Here is a 16,887-nt window from a genome sequence, read left to right as displayed (position 1 = left end):
TACTGTAGTAAAAGTACAAAAGTATCAGCATCAAAATGTACTTCAAATATCAAAAGTAAAAGTACTCATCATGCAGAATGGACCAATCAGATTGTTTCATATATTCTAAATATATTATTGGATTTTACAATATTATTATTGATGCATTTATGTAAGCAGTGTTTAAACTGTCTCAAGGTAGGACAAATTTAAATTACTTAATAAACCAATTAAGTATTTTAATTTTTTTTAAAAGAAAGAAATATATGTTAAATCTCGACCTGAAAAGTAACTAAAGCTGTCAGATGTGGTGGAGTGAAAAGTATAAATTTAAAGTACAGTACTTGAGTAAATGTACTTAGTTACATTCCAGCGCTGAAGATCAGCCTCTGTAGCACCAGTCTATGAGGAAAACAAGTTAATGTCCAGCCCGTCATATACGTACTTCCACTGCATACTTTTGCCTCGATCTCCAAGACTTCATAGAGGTATTACTCAGTGGTGGAATGTAACTAAATACATTTACTCAAGTACTGTACTGAAGTACAATTTTGAGGTACTTGTACTTTACTTGAGTATTTCCATTTTATAACTTTATACTTCTACTCCACTACATTTAGAGGGAATTATTGTTCTTTTTACTCCACTACATTCAGCTGATAGCCTGTGTTACTTTTCAGGTTGAGATGCAACACAAAAATATGCTTAATTTAAAATGATTACACTTTTTTATAAATTAAACCACATAACAATCTCTACAGGATCACCTCAATACATTAGAATATGATGAAAAGTCCATTTCCAGTAGTTCAAGTCAAATAGTCCCAACACAGTATTGAGTCATATAGATGGACAGACTTTTCAGAGGCCAACATACCCATATTAAACATATTTTTTAAAATTGGTCTTTTGTAACAGTAAAAAATTTTGAGACAGTGAGGTTAGGTCTTCATCAAATGTACACATAATCATTATAATTAGAAGAAATTAAATAAATTCAGACATGAAATGTATCATTTTGTGTGTAATGGATCTATATAATGTGTTATTTCCACTTTTTGAATTGAATTACTGACATTAAGTCAACTTTTCTATGATATTCTTATTTATTGAGATGCTCCTGTATAGTTAAAAGAAGCCCTACCTTTACCAAATTAAAACACTGCTGACATAAATACATCACAACAAATAATCTAGTTATATATTTAGACTATATATCTGTATGGGTCCATTCTGTAAAACGAGTAATTTCACTTTTGATACTTCAAGTACATTTTGATGCTGATGCTTTTGCAATTTTAATTCAGTAAGTTTTGAATGCAGGACTTTACTGTAGTGGAGCAATTTCACAGTGTGGTATCAGTACATTTATTTAAGTAAAGGATCTGAATACTTCTTCCACAGCTGATATTTCTCCTAAAACAATCACTAACACATTGGCTGGCTGCTGACAGCCCTGGGAGCTTGACGTACATAGCAACAGTAACTAGGGGGCGGAGCTTTGGCGAGCGTCATTTACCTGGTGAGGTCATGGTCACATGGTCTGATAGACTGTAAAAAAGGGTCTGACTGTCGACATGAGATGCTGAAAACGCTTTCACCGCTTCGTGTTTAAAGGGGCTGAACAGCGCAACTACATGCGTATTCAAACAGATCCCATAATCACAGACTCATTTTGTGACTAATTTATTGAAAAGCTAATCTAAGTGGGGAGTTACGTGTATTCTAAAAGTTTTACATAACCGGCTGAAAATCCCCATTTAACACGGTCACCAGTTAAACCGTAACACCGGGAAAGGAATAACACAGCAGTTAGCTATTGTAACATGTGAATTATGAAATATTACAGACAGTATAAAGATAGCGATAGAGGGTTAATCTGACTCACATCCTCTGGAGTTTATTCTCTGTCCGGTAGGCAGGTAAACGGCTCCGGTCCTCCGGTGTCACGTTACATCCAACAGACGCTATTTTTGTTTGTTTACCGAACGCTCTCCCCGCCGAAACTTGCGCTAGCTAACATCTTCCGCTAAACAAGCCAGCATCAACAATGCCGGTTTTGTCTTTATATATTAATATTTACTTTCCACGCTGACTCTGGTTTAAGTCAGACCGGGTCCTGTTACTCTTCGAACCGACGCGAGAAAAACCGAATCACCTCGATTGATCCGGAGCTCTGATCAGTGATCTATCAGCTCCTCTGTGACTACAGTTGCAGTACCGCGTCTCACCACTACAGCTATTGACGCAGGGGGGCGCTGTTTCACTCGAGAGGAAGAATCCGAATGAAGACAGAAGAAGAAACATTTCCATTAAATAAATAAGTTAAAATCAGAATCTTATAGAAATGTGTGTGATTTGCTCAAAGACATTCAGTCGTTTGGGAAATGTTTCCTGTTTTTTCCCCAAATAACAATAAATTCACTGTTTTCTGTCAGCATCGTCCTGCTGCTTCACATTTAAAACATTCAAACCACTAAATGATGGTTTTATAGTTTTGGTAAGAAATGTGGATATTAACAGCAGCTGATGATCTTTGTTCAGTAATATTAAAAAAAAAGGAGAAATCTCTGAAAGAACCTTTAAATACCGTTTTGACAAATTAGCACTTCATGTGTGTATTTCCATTTAGTGCAGCTTTACTTCAACTACTAACTATAATTATAAATAAATTCCCAAATTAAATTAAAAACAACTATCCCAAATTTATTAACAACACAATTAAAATAAATATAGAAATCAGCTATCCCAACATATTCACACTCATTGTTCTAAACACAAACGTCAACAGAAAGAGATGAACTGATGTAAACTGCTTCACACTAACAGAATAAATGTTTTCATGAATAACAAACTTTGTAGTTTAGTCTCAGATGATGTTTGTTGACTTGATGTTTTGACGCTGTAACCTTGAAAGTAAATGACATTTCTCCAGAAGCTGTTTGAGAGAATCCAACCTGTTGATTCTGTGCGTTACAGAGAATCTGTTGTGTGTCTGTGTGATGTGGGAGGAAGGAGAAAGCTCATTATCTTCTCTCCGTCTTCATTAAAGAGTGTTTTCCTGGTTCATCCACCTGCTTCCGAGGCTCCGACACAAGGCCAGAGTGAGCCGAGAGCTCTCAATGAGGCTTTTAATCTTATCTGCATCTGAATGTATCCATCAGCCGCCGTTTGTTCCTAAATGAAGAGCTCAATCAGCAGGAAGTCATTATTAGTGACAAACAATCCTGCACAAGGTCGCAGGAGTCGGCCTTGTGATGCACACTGGTCCTTTTAGTTCAGCTCGTCCCGTCCTTCAGAGTCACTCTGCTGCATAAAGGAGAGCAAACTGCTCCACAGTCTCTCTCTTTAATGGCAGCAGTTCAACTTCTTTCAGCTCCTCTTTGTTTTTCTATAAAAGCTGCGTCTGACGTTTAAAAGCTTCTTCTGACTCCAAACTGTATATTCTTTCAGTTATTACAGTAAAGCTGCTTCAAGATCAGTTTATTTTGCCCTGTGTGCTTTATTCTGTCAACAGAAAGAAGCAACATCATTAAAAAAAGATTTTTTGTGTACATTTTTTGAAGGTTTTTTTCCTTTCAGAGGCTGTGGTGAGCTCAGTGTTAATGTTTACAAATGATCCTGATATCATAAGAAACAACGCGACAAAGTTACATTATTTAAGCGAGGACATGCTCCTTTTTAAAACCTTCCTGTGACCTCTAGATAGCTGAAAAAAGAGGGTTCTCTGTGTCCCCACAAGCCTTTACTGACATGCCCACTTTATGCTGATAACCCACAAGTCTCCTCTTTACTGACATGCCAACTTTATGCTGATCACCCACGAGTCTCCTTATTTATTGACATGCCCACTTTATGTTGATCACCCCTGAGTCTCCTCTTTACTGACTCTAGGCTTCAGTAAAACTTATTGCTGTACAAGCATAACTGGTCAAATCTTAAACGAGTCCTGGTAAACCTGTGAAGAGCTCAGGCAGGTTTTATGTTTGTGTGAAGAAGAGATGAAACGTTTTAAAATGACAGCAGACCTGTTGATGGAGCGATTGAAAGCAAGCGTGTGTGTGTGTGTGTGTGTGTGTGTGTGTGTGTTGGATCTATGTAAAGACACTGAGACAGGATAATGGGAGGAAATCACAGTTGACACAGAGCTGTCAACCTGCCGTCATTATACACTGAGAGTGTGTGTGTGTGTGTGTGTGTGTGTGTGTGTGTGTGTGTGTGTGTGACTTAGTCAAAGGTAGATCAGAGTTTATTTATTATGTGTCTGTCAACAATCAACATCCATATATCAGTTATCTCCTTGTTTCATTGGCTCTCTCCTCCTCTCCTCCTCTCCTCTCCTCTCCTTCTCTCTGACTGACAGACTGACATTATAAAGCAGTTAGGCACTCAGTGGGTAGAAACTACAGACCAATTACACACACACACACACACACACACACACACACAACTATCAGCAGACAGGTATCAGAATAAAAGCTTCAGCTGAGAATAAAAGAGAGAACTGATGGATTTCAACAAGGGGAGACAGTCAGAGACTAGGAGACAGATTCAGAGACTAGGAGACAGAGACTAGGAGACAGAGTCAGAGACTAGGAGACAGAGTCAGAGACTAGGAGACAGAGTCAGGTACTAGGAGACAGAGACAGAGACTAGGAGACAGAGTCAGAGACTAGGAGACAGAGACTAGGAGACAGAGTCAGAGACTAGGAGACAGAGTCAGGTACTAGGAGATAGAGACAGAGACTAGGAGACAGAGTCAGAGACTAGGAGACAGAGACTAGGAGACAGAGTCAGAGACTAGGAGACAGAGTCAGGTACTAGGAGACAGAGACAGAGACTAGGAGACAGAGTCACAGACTATGAGACAGAGACTAGGAGACAGAGTCAGGTACTAGGAGACAGAGACAGAGACTAGGAGACAGAGACCAGGAGACAGAGTCAGAGACTAGGAGACAGAGACTAGGAGACAGAGACTAGGCGGCAGAGACTAGGAGACAGAGTCAGGTACTAGGAGACAGAGACTAGGAGACAGAGTCAGGGACTAGAAGACAGAGTCAGGGACTAGGAGACAGAGTGAGGGACTAGGAGACAGAGCCAGGGACTAGAAGACAGAGTCAGGGACTAGGAGACAGAGTGAGGGACTAGGAGACAGAGTCAGGTAATAGGAGACAGAGACTAGGAGACAGAGACAGAGACTAGGAGACAGAGTCAGAGACTAGGAGACAGAGACTAGGAGACAGAGTCAGGTACTAGGAGACAGAGACAGAGACTAGGAGACAGAGACTAGGAGACAGAGTCAGGGACTAGGAGACAGAGTGAGGGACTAGGAGACAGAGTCAGGGACTAGGAGACAGAGTGAGGGACTAGGAGACAGAGTCAGGGACTAGGAGACAGAGTGAGGGACTAGGAGACAGAGTCAGGGACTAGGAGACAGAGTGAGGGACTAGGAGACAGAGTCAGGGACTAGGAGACAGAGTCAGGGACTAGGAGTCTTGCAGTACCAGTATCTTTGTGAGACCTGGAGGATAAAGGTCGGCGTGGCGTGCTGCAGCGTTAAGTGGCGTCAGCAGCAGTTCTTCTGTTAAAGGTGTAATTCTCTTGTTCTGAGTGTTTCCTGTGAGACGACGAGCTGTCAGGTGACAACCTGCTGCTCAAATGAAGCACAAAGAATTCATTCACATTCACATTCAGCCACAAAATGATCCCCCTTCAGGCTGACAAGTACCCCGCGGCTCACACACACACACACACACACACACACACACACACACACACACACGCACACGTATATTATACACACACACATTATTCACACACAGAGGTAACCTCCCCTTTCAGTGCAGCATTAAAAGGCAGCTGTCATTAAGGCCCACTGTGGTGTGTAACTCTATGTGTGTGTGTGTGTGTGTGTGTGTGTGTGCGCTGCCATTAGGCGCCCACCGTGGCGATGCTCGGTCCACTCTGGCCCACGGCATGCTGGGAAAATCTTTAGCTTCCCCGCCGGTCTGAGCCCAGAGCCAGAGAGCTAAATGACAGGGTTGACTCCTCCTGGACGCCCCGCACCGCGAATCCAGCGCTCCCTCAGCCTCCACCGCTACCCTGCAATTAACACGCTGCTGAGAGGAGGAGGGGGACGGGGGGAGGTACGTATGCTGCAGAGGCAAAACGCTCTTCTCAATATATATATATATACATATATATATATATCTCCTCCTAAAACGAGACGTTCCTGTCAGTGGAGGCTGGTGGCAGTGCAGAGAGAGATCTGTGCTGCTGACAGGCTGCACATAAACAGTTCAGGCTCCTTATATTGATAATTTTTTCTCCTGTTGACTTGCTGTCAGTCTATTTCTGTTGTCTGTGATCTCTTCACACCAGACTCCATTGACAGAAACAGTGATTTTACCCCCGCCGCCTCTATCTGTTTGTTTGTGTGTGATTGTGACTTTCAGAACCACAGTGCCACAGTGCACTTAATATTTTGTTATTTTCATTCTTCAAAAGTCGACAGGACTAAACAAAGTCTCTGAAACGTAATGGTTTTTTTCTGGAGAACGAGCACAACTTCAAATCCGTCTTATTTTTGAGCTCTAAAGATCTGCAAGTACGACCTGACTGAGCTGAACACGGTCTGAGGAAATGTCCTGAATGTGGAAAACTACAGGTCACACACACACACACACACACACACACACACAGCATGACGGAAAAGAACAGATGTGGCCGCAGTGTGTACCTGTGTGTATCTGTGTGTATCAGTGTGTACCTGTGTGTACCTATGTGTACCTGTGTGTATCTGTGTGTACCTGTGAGTACCTGTGTCTATCTGTGTGTACCTGTGTGTGTACCATTGTGTACCAGTGTGTACCTGTGTGTACCAGTGTGTAACTGTGTGTACCTGTGTGTGTACCATTGTGTACCTGTGTGTACCTGTGTGTACCAGTGTGTACCTGTGTGTACCAGTGTGTAACTGTGTGTACCTGTGTGTGTACCAGTGTGTACCTGTGTGTATCAGTGTGTACCTGTCTGTACCTATGTGTACCTATGTGTACCTGTGTGTATCTGTGTGTACCTGTGAGTACCTGTGTGTATCTGTGTGTACCAGTGTGTACCTGTGTGTGTACCTGTGTGTGTACCATTGTGTACCAGTGTGTACCAGTGTGTAACTGTGTGTACCAGTGTGTAACTGTGTGTACCTGTGTGAACCAGTGGGTACCAGTGTGTACCTGTGTGTACCTGTGTGTACCAGTGTGTACCTGTGAGTACCTCTGTGTATCAGTGTGTACCAGTGTGTACCTCTGTGTATCAGTGTGTACCTGTGTGTACCAGTGTGTACCTGCGTGTACCTGTGTGTACCAGTGTGTACCAGTGTGTACCTGTGTGTACCTGTGTGTACCAGTGTGTACCTGTGAGTACCTCTGTGTATCAGTGTGTACCAGTGTGTACCTCTGTGTATCAGTGTGTACCTGTGTGTACCAGTGTGTAGCAGTGTGTACCTGTGTGTACCAGTGTGTACCTGTGAGTACCTCTGTGTATCAGTGTGTACCTGTGTGTACCAGTGTGTAACTGTGTGTACCTGTGTGTGTACCAGTGTGTACCTGTGTGAACCTGTGAATACCTCTGTGTACCAGTGTGTATCAGTGTGTACCTGTGTGTACCAGTGTGTACCTGTGTGTACCAGTGTGTACCTGTGAGTACCTCTGTGTACCAGTGTGTACCAGTGTGTACCTGTGTGTACCTGTGTGTACCAGTGTGTACCAGTGTGTAACTGTGTGTATCAGTGTGTACCAGTGTGTACTAGTGTGTACCTGTGTGTACCTGTGTGTACCAGTGTGTACCAGTGTGTAACTGTGTGTATCAGTGTGTACCAGTGTGTACTAGTGTGTACCTGTGTGTACCGGTGTGTACCAGTGTGTACCAGTGTGTACCTGTGTGTACCTGTGTGTACCAGTGTGTACCAGTGTGTAACTGTGTGTATCAGTGTGTACCAGTGTGTACTAGTGTGTACCTGTGTGTACCTGTGTGTACCAGTGTGTACCAGTGTGTACCTGTGTGTACCTGTGTGTAACAGTGTGTACCAGTGTGTAACTGTGTGTATCAGTGTGTACCAGTGTGTACTAGTGTGTACCTGTGTGTACCTGTGTGTACCAGTGTGTACCAGTGTGTAACTGTGTGTATCAGTGTGTACCAGTGTGTACTAGTGTGTACCTGTGTGTACCTGTGTGTACCAGTGTGTACCTGTGTGTACCAGTGTGTACCAGTGTGTACCAGTGTGTACTAGTGTGTAACTGTGTGTACTAGTGTGTACCAGTGTGTACTAGTGTGTAACTGTGTGTATCAGTGTGCTGACTTCCGCTCAGCTCTAATTGGTTAAATTATCCAATCGTACATGATCGTTGTCCACCAATTAGCTGCTAATTGACCAGAGAGCCGTGTGTGTGTGAGTGTGTGTGTGTCTCAGTAGGGGTTTCTAATGGAGCAGGTAGCAGTGAATTCATTACTGTGTCCTTTATAAAGAGGTCGTTTAAAATGTCCAAACCCCACAGAGACAAATTACCTGTCTGTCTGCCTGTCTGTCTGCCTGTCTGTCTGTCAGGGAATGATAAAAAACCTTCAGAATAAACTCCTGAGAATCTCCTGCTCAGCATTCCTCTGCCGCACAGACTCCATTGAGAAAACCATCATTTTAACAGCAATGTTCTTGTGTTCTTCAGACCTGACAAAGTATCAATTCAGACTGTTTCCACATCAGCATCATGTGTCAGTTATTTCAGCATCATTTAGATCCATTTATTCTCATTAAATCACTTTATTTAGCTTCATTCTGATGTTTCAGAGCTGAACCAGCAGTCATCCAGACACACGATGCAGAAGAGCCGAGACTTGTTTTTATCTGACTGCAGGAAGTGTGTTTGCTCTGTAATTGAAGCAGCTGTTGAGTGGCGCCCCCTGCAGGCCAGAGGAGTGACGAGTCAGTGAAGATATAAAATAATCAATAAAAATTGTCAATAATTATCAATTACTGCAGATGAGAGAAGAGAGCTCCTTCATCAGAGATATTTCTGTTGTTCCTTCCTCTCTGGTTCCAAGTGTGTGTGTGTGTGTGTGTGTGTGTGTGTGTGTGTGTGTGTGTGTGTGTGTGTGTGTGTGTGTGTGCGAGCTCCCCCTTCCCTCTGATTGACAGCTGACAGATCGCAGACAAGCCCTCAGCGAGCTCGCTGCCAGAACGCTGAGGTCAAAAACACTACCTGTCAGCAAGAGACGAGTGTGTGTGTCTGTGTGTCTGTGTGTGTGTGTGTGTGTGTGTCTGTGTGTGTCTGTGTGTGTGTGTGTGTGTTTCAGAGAGAGAGAGAGAGAGAGAGAGAGAGAGAGAGAGAGTCTTTAAATCAGCGAATTCAGTTAAAATCTGCCACACATTTGGATGAAAACCAGACTTATGAATTTTATTTTTGTAGGTTTCTTGTAAACACTGAAGTTTATGTTGAAAAGCCGCTTTGCATCTAACGAACAGAGACCAACAGGTCACCCTGACAACGACTGGCTGCAGAATATCTCCAGTCAATGACATTAAAGCATCACTGTAAATTATTATTATTGTTATTATTATTATTATTATTATTATTATTATCATTGTTATAAAGTGTGAACAGCTGGTGAGATGCTGCAGATTGTCAGACTGAATTATAACCACAGAAGAAGAAGCAGACAGCCATAATGTGTTTGTGTGTTTGTCACAAAGAAGAAGACAAACATCATTATGTGTGAAAGACGTTTTCCATTAAAGACACAAAACATGTTGACGCTCTGCTGAACGAGAAGAAGAGGATGATGAAGATGATGAAGATAAGTTGAATGTTGGTGATTGTTTGATTCAGAGAAGAAGAGAAAGAAAGAAAACGTATTTGTGTTTCAGGGTCTTTATCAACGAGAAAAACAAAGAAATTATCAGACAAAAGATACAAAGAGCTCAGGTGTGTGCGTGTGTGTGTGTGTGTGTGTGTGTGTTCGTCTCTACTGTTTCTATTCCCATATTTTTTGTTTTTCTAGAAAAAAATGAATTCATTTTTTTATTCTTTTGTTTTAGATTTTATGAAGAAATTTGATACATTTTGACGTAAAACTGATTTTTTGTATCTATTTGTTTTTATGTTTTTCTGTGTGTGTTTCCTCTGCAGGCTGGACATAAAAAATAGAGATAGTTTAATACTTGATGTATGTATACTGATAAAATGGACCTGCAACATCTCAATAAAAACACAATAAATAAATAAAATACAAAGTCAAAGTGACTCATTTCCTGATGAACAAATAGAGCAGCAGTCTGTCCTGTTCAGTTACATGGAGGTCTGTTTGTTGTTTGTTGTTTGTTTGTCAGCAGGGTGACAGACAGTGACAGTGAAGGTGCAGCTGAGGAAGAACACAGCAACCTGCCATAAGCTGACCGCTCCTCCAGGTGTCTGTATAAGGTGACCTGGATCAGACTGCACCTTGTTGGTTTCATGTCTTTGCATGTGACGGAGCATCAGATCTCTTTAATTACATTGTGTTTACAGAAGTTTATACTTATTTGTATTATTATTTCAGAACTTGCTCCCAGTTTCTCCAAAAGAAGCTCTGAATTGTAAATCATCTGACTCAGAAACACAGAAACAGACCAGCAGCTGTTGTTTTCCTGATAAGAGTTTAATTTAAGAGCTGATATCTAGATATTGTCCATGATTCTCTTGATAATTACCAAAATCATTATCTAGAAAACCATAGAAAATGTCTAGATATCAGCTCTTAAATTAAACTCGTGTCAGCTGTTTTTTTGTTATCATTATATTTGTCCAAACAGATGTACATTTAGTTGTACCAGGGATTAAAACGAACAAGAAAATGAAGGGAAAAAAGGGTGGTCTAATAATTTGTCCATAACTGTACATGCATGATAACATCCCTGTTTAAACTGAAGTTATCTTTAACTTCCTCTATATATTCATTTAGCTGTAAAGGGTATAGGTATTGAAATTTCATGTGAAGGTCAAACTACCTAATTGTATTTTTTTTATACAAATTAATGTCCATTGTTTGTTTTTGTTCCTGTGTGAATAAATCTTCTCTGATCAACACGAACCAGATCATATCTGAGGGACAAGCTGATGTTTCTGTTTGATGTATAAACCTGTCAGACTAAAGTAAACTGTCGACGAGGATGGGATTCGAACCCACGCGTGCAGAGCACAATGGATTAGCAGTCCATCGCCTTAACCACTCGGCCACCTCGTCTGTTGCTTCCTGTGGTTCTAAAAAGTCATCCAGAGTCAGAGAGCCACTCTCTTTGGTCCTCTAAAATGAAACAAAACTCCTCATTTCTATTATTTAATTTCCAGGAACAAATGTAGTTCTATTTTCAGGACACACGCACACACACACACACACACACACACACACACACCCTGAGCTCCACCTGGTGATGAAGCTGCAGCTAATAATCAGATTAATAATCAGGTTATTGCAGCATAAAGTCACTAAGGTGTTTCTGTTGGTTTTATTAATCGGGACACAGATGAAGTGTGTTTCTGTGACTTTGAGCTTGATTTGAAAAGCTAAATTGAAAAAAAGCAAAAACAGAGTACAAGGACAAAGTAGAGAAACATTTCTACTCTGGTAGTGCTAAAAGAGCATGGGAAGGTTTAAATCAAATGATGGGGAGGGAGGCAAAGCAAAAACATGCCCCTGTGACCCACCTCTCTCCATCCTGGGCTAATGAATTAAATGTATTTTATAGCCGATTTGATAAGGAAAATTTTTGTACTGAGCGAGATGAAGTGTCTAACTCTATTCCACAGTATGTTTCAGTGACACTTGTTAAAATAATTGATTATTTTCTATATTGGTCAATGGTTTTATGCTTTATTTCTGCTTCTCTGTCTCTGTTCTCTGTGAGTGACGCAGGTCACTATCAAAGGTCAAACCTTGACTGTAATAAATATCTCTATGCATTTATATTAAGTCAGACAATATGATTTGATACAATGATTATGTTTGTGTGTTAATTTTGGTTTAGAAACTTTGACTACATATATTTTATTTTATTGTCTGGTTCATATTTTTTAGACTTTTACAATCTATGTGACACAGTGAGAAACCTTTGACTCTGTAGACATAATATCTTTGTGAGACAATAACAAAACAGGAGGTTTTTTGTTGAATGTCCTGGAGAGGCCAGGATGGCCTTGTCCGGGGCAGCAAGATCGTATGCCCAGGTGGCATTGACGTGCCGTTGTATTAATTAAAACTGGCGAATCAGCGATCAAGAGGGCGGAACTTCCTGGAGGAAATCGACCAGCATGTTTTGTAAACAAATGTTAGTATTTTAATGGGTTCAGGGAGAGAGTCGTGGTTCAGACTTCACAAACTGAAACACGTCTGTTTGTATTCAGGGACATGAGTTAATTTTGAACCCGGAGATCTCTGTAAAGTGCACATTTTTTGACGTATTGTAATAAAACTTTTGTTAAACTGAGAAACTTGGACGTCTCCAGCTCTTCATTTCCCCATCAACGAATGCGCAGAAAAATGGTGAGGTTTTTTCTGTTGGTGACAGATTTTTTCTGTCGGTGACAGATTATCAATTTTCAAGGTTTCCTCATGCAATTTTTCTAACACACTCACAGAACACGAAATTGCTTCAAGTCTGGCATGTATGAAACCCAATAAGACCCCAGGGCCTGGTGGTGTTAAAAGATTGCACTATGCAATTAAAAGGAGTTTTGACTAAGCTATTTCAGCTCCTGCTTGACTTGGGTACAGTACCTAAAATTTAGAAAACATCTAACATTGTGCCCATTCCTAAAAAGCCAGGTGCTTCAGAATTAAAAGATTTTAGGCCCATTGCACTCACCTCTATTTTAGGCAAGTGCATGGAGAGAGTTTTAAGTAGTCATATGATGGCCTCTATGTCGAACAGCCTGGACCACCTACAGTTCGCATATAAAAGTAAGAGGGGCACAGATGATGCGACTGTAACCTTGTTCAACACCATAGCAAAGCTATGTCCCCACACACTACGCCAGAATTATTTTTTATTGACTTTACGTTCGCTTTTAATACTATGCAAATACATATCCTGTTGCAGCGACTCATAGATCTAGGGGCTAATGGTGGGTCAGAGATTTCCTCTCTGATCGCCCACAAAGAGTCCATGTAAATGGTAGCGTGTCTGATGAGATTGTACTGAACACAGGAGCACCACAGGGCACAATTTTTTCACCCTCTCTCTTTTCTGTTTACACAAACAATTTCAGTATTGATCAAGCACGTTTCAGTTTATTTAAATACGCAGATGACATGGCGTTGGTTGCTCTACTGCAGGAGGTGATATCGAAACAGAGAAACTGTATTTCAATCATGTACTGAGCTTTCAAAAATGGTGTTCAGCCAGCTCCTTGGAAATAAATGTTCTTAAGACCAAGGAGCTAATCCTACAGAATAACAGAAATATTATGAGGCCAGTAAATATAGATGGACAAATGGTTGAAATGGTCGATGATTTTAAATATTTGGGCACTTACATCGACAATCGTCTTACCTTTCAAATCAATACGGATCATGTTTTTAAAAAATGTTCACAACGCCTCCACTTGCTACACAAGCTTAACAGTTTTGCAGTGAGTTTTTATTATTAATTTTTATTTTATCATTTAATATGATCATGTGGTACGGAAACCTAAATATTAAAGGGAGAAACAAACTGCAGAGAATAGTGAACATGGCCTCTAAGATTTTAGGGAAGCCACAGAAACATTTGAGCTCTTTATGATGAATTAATTAGAAGTAAAGCTGAGAAGATAATTAATGACTCCTCTCATCCCATGTACAGGGAAGCGGTTTAGGCTACTGATGGCAGGAAGAACTTCTACAAAAAGTCCTTTGTCCCAGAAGCTGTCAACGCTATAAATAAGACGAGAATGCGGTAGATATTTACCCTGTTTACTCCTGTTGTTTCCTTTGCTGAGGGTTTCTCTGCACATGGCCGGTCTTAGACCTACATTTGTAAACTTGATTTGTGCTATGGTGTGCTTTTATGAAATTTTGTACTTGAATGGGTGATGTGTGAAGTACAGTTATAGCTGTAGGCTATTTTATATTTTTCTATCTTTGAAATGTTTTTCTTTATTGTTTTACTATTTATTCTGTTTGTTTTGAGACATGTCTATGGTGAAACCAAAGAGGAATTTCCACTCAGTGGATAATAAAGTTTTCGTATTCGTATTCGTATTCATATTCGTATTCGTGTTCGTATTTATGATATAAACAGTTTGGAAGGTGACAGAGTGAAGTCACTCATTTATTCTACATTAATATTAGACAGAAAACATTTTGACGAGTAACTATAATTAAACTGTAACTGATTAGTTACTTTTATTTGTGATTGAATTCATAAGTCTGTTGCATGTTATTAGTTACAGAAGCTGACAAAATATAAAATAAATAAATTAATGTGTGAAATGGCATTCTTTATATATTGACATTATACTAATTCCATTATTTAATAGATACATGTGTTAAGTTTATGTATATGTGTATTATTGTGTCTGGTGAGGTGCAACATGTGGACAGTGGGTTCAGTCAGACATCTCTCTGCCACCTGCAGCTTCACGTTCAGATAATAAATGATAAATTGATTTATTTATTGATTTTAAATTCAACATGTGGAGACATCAAAGAGAGACGACAAAAGAGCAAAAACGCTGCTGAAAAAGGTCAAACACACTCTATATGCACACACACACATGCATACACACACACACACACACAGACCTTCAGACACACACACTCTAACAGCACACACACACAGTGACCGGTGTGTTTTGTCCAGGTCCTCTAATAACCTGCAGACTGCAGCCAAGGGCAGCACCTGAACACCACACACACACACACACACACACACACAAGCAGACAGACACACACAATATGAAACCATACACACTACAATTATGAGTTATCGATTTCTCCGAAGAGCAGCAGCTGGAACATTCTGAGAGAGTGTGTGTTAGTGAGTGTGTGTGTGTGTGAGTGTGTGTGTGTGTGTGTGTGCGTTTGTCCTTTAGAACTGCCCTTTTTTAAAATCAGCAATAAAAAGATGTATTGATTTATTTTAATTATCTATATTGACTCATTTTTATATTCATATCTACAATAATTTATATATTTATTCCATCATAGAGCTGCAAAATGTATCTAAATTTGATCAGAATTGCAATATCCAAATCACAAGAGGAACAATATATTTTAAAAATAAATTATGAGACAAAAAGTTTACAAAGTGTTTTATTGTGATGTTTTACAATATGCCTTAATGTTCATAAACTATTTGGAAAAATGTCATATACAAACATGTCCAATGATTTATTCTGTTCACTTGTTTATTATTATATATAGTTAAAATAATTAAATAACAATTATGAAATCAAAGTGAATACCAACAGCTGTTAGAATAAACAAAATAACTATACATTTATTGCTGCAGATATGAATCATATCGTATCATTTTATCATAAAGAGAAAAACACAGTGAGTAAACAGCTCCACCTGCTGTACACACACACACATTACACACAAACATTATACACACATTACACACACATACAAATTACATACACACATTACACACACTACAAACAAGTGTGTGTGTGTGTGTGTGTGTTATTTATAGCAGGATAAACAGCGTCACACAGTTAAATATCTGCAGAAGTTGACAGTAAAACATCAACTCCTGTCTTTATGTTTTATTATAAAATCTCTCTCTCCTGAGGAGGTTTTTTGTTACTTTGTGTCTTGATTATAAACAGAAAAACAGAAAAGATTTGAGAGCAAAATGTTCCCCACCTCAATCTAAAAATAATAACTAAGTAAAACAAACTGCAGATAAAAAAGTTTTGCATTTGAACCCAAACTTGTGTTTGGAAATTCAGGTTTTGTTTTTGATGATCCAGATGTTTTTCTTTTCAAAAAATGTTTTGTCTGGAATTAATCTTCCGTTTGAAAATCTGGAAAAGTTTTTTGTTTTCAGTAAATAAAGAATGTGTGACTTCAAAATTTGCCTAAAATTAGTTTAATATGGAAACAGACGACAGTTTGATTAGATTATTCCTCCTGTGCCTGATAGATTTATTATTGATTGTTCATTGATTGATTGATTGATTGTTGAATGACTGTTTGTGCAGCTTTTTCTGACATTTAACCTTGAAGATCTTTTATTCACCTAACTTTAGTGTGTGTCTGTGTCTCCGTGTGTGTGTGTCTGTGTGTGAATAACATTAATTAATCTGTAATAAAGATGATTGACAGATTCTCCTGATGATGATCAGCTGATCACAGGTCAATAACTGATGAAAATATGTTTGTTTCTGCAGCAGTGGAACGGACCGATCAGTTCAGTTCACGTTATGAAATATAATAACAAGCATCAAAGCGGTAAAGTCCAACAGACAGAAACTAAACTCAACGTGGATTTATTCACATTGTTCATTTACAGCCTGGGACGTCGATCAATTAAGTTATTATTCACACATCAGCTGATTAATAACAGAATCTGTCTTCAGACTGAAGCTGTTATATCAGATCTGTCTGGAAAGAGGAAAACATGTTTCAATAAGTGAAATATTTCAAATGAATCCCCCAAAATCTTGACAGCAAACACTGAATTTAACTCCTAACGCCCCCCGCAGCCTTCTCCTGAACACACACACACACACACACAGAAAAACACACAGAAACACACGTATAGACACACACACACACAGAAACACACACAGTAACACATGTATAAGTACACACACACACACACATACACACACACACAGAGAGACACCGACAAACACACACAGACATAGACACACACACACACACAGACACAGA

At 39.7% G+C, this 16,887-nt stretch overlaps 1 non-coding gene across 1 annotated transcript; it reads right to left on the bottom strand.

The window, feature by feature from the left end:
* Positions 1–11,168: 11,168 nt before the first annotated feature.
* Positions 11,169–11,250, bottom strand: trnas-gcu (transfer RNA serine (anticodon GCU)). The gene has a single exon. It is a non-coding gene; the product is annotated as a tRNA-Ser (tRNA).
* Positions 11,251–16,887: the final 5,637 nt, after the last annotated feature.

This window comes from Centropristis striata, chromosome 7 (genome assembly GCF_030273125.1).
Source record: "Centropristis striata isolate RG_2023a ecotype Rhode Island chromosome 7, C.striata_1.0, whole genome shotgun sequence".
NCBI lineage: Eukaryota > Metazoa > Chordata > Actinopteri > Perciformes > Serranidae > Centropristis > Centropristis striata.
The sequence above is the reverse complement of the archived record's forward strand: the minus strand, read 5'-3'. Positions and strand labels throughout refer to the sequence as shown.